The following is a 7,980-nucleotide window of genomic DNA, read 5'->3' as shown; positions in this document are numbered from 1 at the left end:
ACAAACAAAAAACCCCAAGCCTGCAGAAAAGCTCCAGAGAAGTTGGTATAACTAAAATATTTGTTAATGAATGAAATGTCCCCAGTAAGAAGTGGTTAAATTCTTGGCCTGTGCTTTATTTGGATAGTGATCTATGGGGCACTTGGGTGGCTCAGTTGGTTAGGCATCTGACTCTTGATCTCAGCTCAGGCCTTGATCTCAGGGTCATGAGTTCAAGTCCTGCGGGGGCTTGAACAGTGGTCTATGCATGTGTGTCACACAGTCGCCTGCATGTGCCCAACAGTCCTTTGGGAAATGGCCGGGCTTGGAATCCGTTCAGATGCTCTTGAGCTTTGTGATAAGCCCCGGTCAGGGGAACAGCCCAGCAATCCTCATGTTGGAAAAGCTCTTCGTGAAAGCGTACAGGTGAGGGGGCCATTTGCTCCAGAGGAGGGCAGCTGGCCAAGCCTGATTTGAAGGAAGCCACTCTGCCCAGAACATCTCCCCACCATGACGGCTCAGCACTCTGGCCGGGAACAAAATCCTCATCGTGCAAGCCACAGGTGCCCAGTCTCCCCAGTTACCCGACAGGATGGCTCAGCCCTCTGACTGTGCTTCCTGCCTAGCCTTCACAGGAATGCGGGAGGGGGCAGGGGCAGTCACTGCAGGGAGAGGCGAAGCGAGTCTCTCTTCCGGCTTCCCCTCCTTCCTTCTTCTCCTCCCCTACTCCCATCCCAAGCCTGAGCAGCTGCAGGGCCTCTCTGGCCTCCACATTATGAGCTTATCCGCAAGAGGCCATCATAGGGTGATGGGCCTGGCCCTTAGGAGGGTGCAGGGCACCTGGGTTGAGACCAAGCACCAAGGGGACTAGAAGAGGAAGGAAGAAGACAAGAGGCACAGAGGCTGTGCCAGAGCCAGGAAAGACCACGAGAGCACATGAAAACTGAGATGGAAAAGGAACCCTTTTCCAAGTCTCCTCACCATCCTTTCTGTTAAGAGCCACCTATGTGTAAGAGGCAAGACTGACCACCCCCTTTTCATGCCTAGGCTCTCCCCTAAGCTGGCTCTCGCCTGGCTCAGGTAACCACCTCCTGCACTATACCTGACAGGCTCAGCTTCCCACTGCCCAGCATGATAACGGTTAAACGATGAAGCTAAAAAAACCCTTAACAATTTAAAAGACACTTCTCTAAAAATGAGATAAAAGAGTGTCTCCAAATATTTGTATTCATAGCTATACTATAGTTTCAAAACATTAGAAGGAAACATTTATTTGCTAAGGAGAAAATCTGTTAAAAGAATACAACATTGAATACCTGCAAACGCTCCCCAGGGATTTGTAAATCAGTCACCTACGACCTCTCTTTTTCTCCCTCTTTTGTGAAGAAATTTAACAATTAACGTTGTTGCTGGATGAAAACTATTCCTGCCGCTGAAATTCAATCCAGAGCCACTAAGAGTCAGCTGCTCCCCTTTGGAAGGTCTATTACATTTCTACCTGCCTAATGAGCAGAAGTGTGAACGCAAGAGAAAATACTGTTGAGGCTGCAGTTAGGTGAAGCTCCTCAACCACAGTCTCCACGAAAGCAAATTACAGAAACCGTGTTTCACCCAAGGGTGGAAATTGTTGCAGTCAACCCAAATCAACCCCGACATATGATGGGGAGAAATCACATACACTGGTATCTGATGGTAGGTGAACAGACTAAGCAAAGTTTAACTCAGCGAAGAACAAAGCAGTAAAATGATATTGAAAAAAGGGTTATACACCTCCCATGTTAACTATGGGACAAGGTGCTCCCAAGCGGTTCTTCACAAAACACCACAGATTCCCTTTGGCGTATGACGCCATTCATATTAAAACAGTAAAAATGTTGTTGATATTTAATATATCTCTGTAGTTTATATATTAAACCGTTGTACTTTCTCATCATGCTATTTTTAATTTTGATGTAATAATCACCTCAGTCTACCCAAAGATCCTACCTTTATTAACTATACATAGAGAACATTCCTGAAAATTTTATCATTAAGAATATGACATATTTAGCACCACCTGATGGTAAAAAAGAGAGATGAAAATGGCCCTTAATATTTGAATCACGCAAAGAAAAATTATTATATTTCCATGAGTGTATATATTTTGCAACATTAAGCATTTTAAGGATTTTAGCAGGTGTGTGACACCAATTTTCTTAGAAATTAAAAATTTTAGAGAGAGTTTCATGTAAACTCTACCAAAATTGTGTTTATATAGAAAATAAAATATAAACCACATCATTTTTTCATATCAAAAAATTTTATTTGATAATCAAGTTAAATTTGTAAGCCATATAAAATTCTGTGTTTAACAAAAATTCTCTAATTGTGAAAAAGTATATGCCGTGAGAGAGTACTAAAATACTACAGATGTTGCAGCACGAAATCCTTTTCCAAATTTGAATTTCTCTATACTTAAAATATGAATATTTTAAAAACATGCTGGAGACCTCCAGTTTTAATATAGAAGAGTGCAAAAGGAATTTCAACTTGCTTACCAAGTCAACCTGCAAATTTCAACAAAACCCAAAGGTAATCCCAGAGCAAAGTATGTAAGAATCAGGAAGGAAATGTGGTGACTGACAGTCAAGCAGGAGAAGGGATACCATGGTTGCAGAAATTTATACAAGGCTGAGAGGGTAAAAGTCCCAAAGGAAATGGCATAGTCTAAGGGGCACGCCCACCTCTGTTGCTGAGGACAGCTGGCAGAGGTGGGTGGTGGGCAGCTCCTGTCACCTGAGTTTGGTACAAGGAAAACAGGATATGATGGGCTAGATGGAAAATCCATCAGACCTGCCATATATTCAGCAAGCAGTCTGTCGGTGAGGTAAGAAGCAGAAGAGAACCTGGGCATTATGGGCCAAGTTGCCTCTGTACATTTTGGATGACTTTGAAAGTAAAATCTGGGAAAAATGCTCTTAAACACAAGTCTCTGTGTCCTATGAAGAATTCCTGCTAACGTGTCCATGGCCCTGCCTTTCATTGTGTTACTTTGCAAATAGCTGGACAAGCTCTGAGGAGTAAAGAACATGCTGAAAACCCACCAAAAGACATAACAATCAAGGCTGAGAAACAATCAAAATAAAATGAAAATAAGCAAAGAATTAGCAAGGACTAGAAAGAAATGAAAGATAATAAAGACAAACCAAGAGATCCAACATATGGCTAACTGGTATGTCCAAAGTAAAACACGGTTAAATACATATATTTAGGTAGATATGTTAAGAAAACTTTCCAGAAATAAAAGATTTTATTCTGCAGAATCGAAAGACATGTCTCAGAAAAAACTGACAGAGGCGATAGGAATACTGAGAAAAGAGAGGAGTAAGTATATTCTATAAAGGAACACTAGAACAAAAATACAAATCTTGGAAAATATTGAAAGAAATATACACACATCAAAATATCAGGACACAAAGATAACCTCAAGTAATTCCCAAAAGTAGAAATAATAGGACAAAATGCCTTGATCACAATGAACAAAGAAATTAATAATGAAACCAAAACACAAAAAACTAACAAACAAGTCTCTACCACTTAGAAACTTAAAGACTCAATTCATAGTCAAAGAAGAAATCAAAACCCAAATTTTGCTATAACTAGAAAACAGCAATAATTAAAAAGATGCATTGAAGAATCTATGGCTTACATCTAAAGCAGGGCTCAGGGGAAAATGCATAGTCTTACTGTATATTAGAACCAGAAAAAATTAAAAATACATGAGTAGATCATTCAATGAAAAATGATAGAAAATAGATAAGAAAATAAAGCCAAGAATAATGGGAGGAATTGGTAAGCATAAAATGTGAAAATAACTAGAAAAGTGAAAATGATAGTAATGATAAGTCCAAGAATTTAAGTACATACATACAGACATACATACATCAACTATTACCTAGCTTAATTTTAATAAGAAACCACAAATAAACAATCTAAGAAATTACAAGGGGAGAAACTTTAGGAATCCTAAGACACCACTTTTCTCAACTTGATGTGACTCTAAAAATCTGAAGAGATTATTTTCTGTAAAATATAAATTGCCAAAACTTATATAAAAAATGAAAATTCAAAGTAGATCAATTATTCTAGAGGAAATACAAAAAATTGTTAGTGTTGACAGCTCTCCAAAAGCAGTGACTTCAGATGATTTGACAAGAGAATTCTATCAATCCTTTAAGATACAGACAACTTCCCTCTTGTTTCAAACTATTCTAGATCAGGGAAAAATAAAGAAGACTCTCAATCCTTTGCTTTAAACTCCTATAACATAGATTCATAATAACAACAAAGATTACATGAATAAAGAAAACATAATTTATGAATATCAATGCAAAATCCTTAAGAAAATATTAAAAGAATAATATATAACAACCAAGTCACATTAACCTCAAAATGTAAGAATGGATTAGATTTATTGAGATGACTAATGTAAATCATCATTGAGGAACTTCTGGGGAAGATGACAGAGTAGGAGGATCCTAGGCTCACCTCCTCCCATGGATACAACTAGATAACAGCCACATTAGTGTAAAGAACCTAGCAAACAACTGGAAGACTGGCCGAACAGACTCTCCACAGGTAAATGTAGAGAAGAGGCCATGTTAAAGGGGGTAGGAAGGGTGGAAACACCGCTCAGAGCCAAACAGACCCATAGGACTGTTTGTAGAGGGAGGAACATGGTGGTGCAGAGAGGGGAGAGGTGCAGATCCCCACAGGAAGCCCCCCAGACATAGCTGACACACACAGGGAAGACAAATCCCTATAAGACATGGCTTTGAAAACTAGAGGGGCCTGGCTACATGAGTTCTTACAATCAGTGGTGCTTAATACCTGGAACTTTAAAATTCAGCGAGCTTGGCTCTAGGAAGCTGGAGAGCAAGAGGAAAATGAGTTCCCACAGCTCCTGCTGTGACACAGGAGCCTAGATCCATGGACACCTGCTGAGATACCCCCAGCCTAGATACATGGACGCTTGCAGGAACCAGCTCTCCACCTAGCTTGCTAACAACACCGCCCACCCCCGTGAGCTTCTGTAGATCTGCCCCTCCCAACTTGGCCAGCCTAAGCAGGTATTTTCTCAGGCTGCTGTAGGCCGCCTCCCACAGTGGATCAGCATGAACCTTGCTGACACTGTGCACCCTGTCCCTGCATTCTCCTGTGGATTAGCCCCCTCAATGTGCCCTTGGCCAGAGTCCATCTAAAGCAGTGCCACAAACTAGCAGTGTAAAGCAGCCCCAACAGGGGCCAGCACCACTCCAAAGTGTGCCCCGGAGAGAGGGGAAGGTAACCACACACACCAGTCCAACTGCAAGTCTAACAGTGGTGAAGGGCAGACATCAGGTCTCATTGCTGGGCCTGACCACCAACTAAAGCTTCTCGGGGGACAACACAGGGAAAGCACTCTGCAGCTTGGTGATACTATATCTCTGGCAAATAACTGCCCTAACTCTACTCAAATGCAAAGACACCACAGAGTAGCCCACTAACAACACATGGACCAAGCCAGGCCCACAGTAGGCAAAGGGAACCATTGCAGACAACTGGACCGAAGGCAAATGCAGCTCAGCCACAACAGTAGGGCAAACACAACATACATAGGGGATACCCCTGAAGCACCAGATTCTGGTGAACAAGGGATGTTGAGCTGCAGGGCACTACAGAACCTCTTCTTCATAAGGCCACTACCTTTTACATTAAATTAAATATATTTATTTGAGAGGGAGAGAGAGAGGGAGTGAGCTAGGACACAAGAGCAGGGAGAGGAAGAAGGAGACTCTCGGTTGAGCAGGGAGCCCAACATGGGGCTCAATCCCAGGGCCCTTAGATCAAGACCTGAGCTGAAGGCAGACGCTTAACCAAGTGAACCACTCAGGCGCCCCAAGGCCACTACTTTTGAGAGCAGGAGACATAACTGACTTTCCTAACACATAGAAACAACAGAGAATTAGACAAAAGGAGGAGACAGAGAAACATGTCCTGCAAGAACAGGACGAGATCATAGCACAAGAAAATGCAACAGAAATAAATAATATACCTGATAGAGAATTTAAAGTAATGGTCATAAAGATACTCAGTGGACTAAGAAAAGAGTGGGGGACCTCAGGGAGACCCTCAACAAAGAGACAGAAAACATAAAAAGGAACCAATCAGAGATGAGGAACTTAATAACTGAAATTAAAAATACACTAGATGAAATAAATAGTGGACAAGAGAGAGCAGAAGAATTGATCAGTGACCTTGATGACAGAATAATGAAAGCAACCAAGCAGAATAGAAGACAGGGGAAAGAAAGAATAAAAAAAAAAAATAGATTAAGGGACCTCAGCAACACCATCAAGCATAATAACTTTCACATTATAGGGATCCCAGAAAGAGAAGAGGGAGAAAGCGGGGCAAAACAATTTATTTGAAGAAATAATAGCTGAAAAATTTCCAAATCTGGGGAAGGAAACCGAAATCCAGATCCAGTAGGCAAAAAGAGTACCCAGCAAACTCAAAATGAGGTCTACACCAAGACACATAATAATTAAAATGGCAAAACGTAATGATAAAGAGAAAATTTTAAAAGCAGCAAAAGAAAAGAAAACAGTTACATACAAGGGAAACCCCAAAAGACTATCAGCTGATTTTTCAGTAGAAACTTTGCAGGCCAGAAGAGAGTGGCATGGTATATTCGAGTGCTAAAAGAATAAAATGGGCAACCAAGAATACTCTATGAAGCAAGTCTATCATTCAGAAGAGAAGGAGAGATAAAGTTTCCCAGACAAACAAAAATTAAAGGAATTTATCACCACCAAACAGCCTTATAAGAAATGTTAAAGGGGACTCTTCGAACAGAAAGGAAAAACCATAAGCAGGAGTAAGAAAAGTAGAAAACACAAAAGCAGTAAAATTAAGTATATCTATAAAAATATGTCAAGGGATTCACAAAAGAAAAGGATGTAAAGTATGACACCATATACTAAAATATGGGAAGGGAGGGGCATCTGGGTGGCTCCGTTGGTTAAGCATTTGACTTCGGCTTAGGTCATGATCCCAGAGTCCTGGGATCAAGACCCACATTGGGCTCCTTGCTCAGTGGAGAGCCTACTTCTCCCTCTCCCTCTGCTGCTCCCCCTGCTTGTTCTCTCTCTCTCTCCCTCTCTCTTTCTGTCAAATAAATAAATAAAATCTTTTTTTAAAATGTGGGGAGGGATAGGAGTAAAGAATGGGTTCAAACTTAAGCAACCATCAACTTAATATAGACTGCTATATGCATAAGATATTATATATAAACGGAATGGTAGCCACAAATCAAAAACCCATAATAGATATGCAAAAAAATAAAGAGAAAGGAATCCAAGTATATCACCAAAGAAAGCCAGCAAACTGTGAGAGAAGAAAGCAAGAGAGGAAAGGAACAGAGAAGAACTATAAAAACAACCATAGAACGAGTAACAAAATGGCAATAAGTATATACCTAACAATAATTACTTTGAATGTAAATGAGCTAAACACTCCAATCAAAAGACATAGGGTGACAGGGAATGGATAAAAGGCAAGACCTATCTACATGCTGCCTACAGGAGATTCACTTCAGACCTAAAGATACATGCAGATTGAAAGTGAAGGGATGGAAAAGCATTTATCACGCAAATGGAGGTTAAAAGGAAGCTGATGCAGCAGTACCTACATTGGACAAAATAGACTTTAAGACAAAGACTGTAATAAGAGACAAAGAATGCCACTATATAATCATAAAGGTAACAATCAAAAAGAAGATATAACGACTGTAAATATTTATGTATCCAATATGGGAGCACCCAAATACATAAAGTAGCCAATAATAAACATAAAGGAAATAATACAATAATAGTAGGGGATTTTACCACCACACTTACATCAATGGATAGATCATCCAAACAGAAAATCAACAAGGAAACCGTGTCTTTGAATTACACATTGGACAAGATGGATCTAACA

The sequence above is a fragment of the Ursus maritimus genome, unplaced genomic scaffold (genome assembly GCF_017311325.1).
Source record: "Ursus maritimus isolate PB19 unplaced genomic scaffold, ASM1731132v1 scaffold_6, whole genome shotgun sequence".
In the NCBI taxonomy this organism is placed as follows: Eukaryota; Metazoa; Chordata; class Mammalia; order Carnivora; family Ursidae; genus Ursus; species Ursus maritimus.
Note: the sequence above shows the minus strand (reverse complement) of the source record.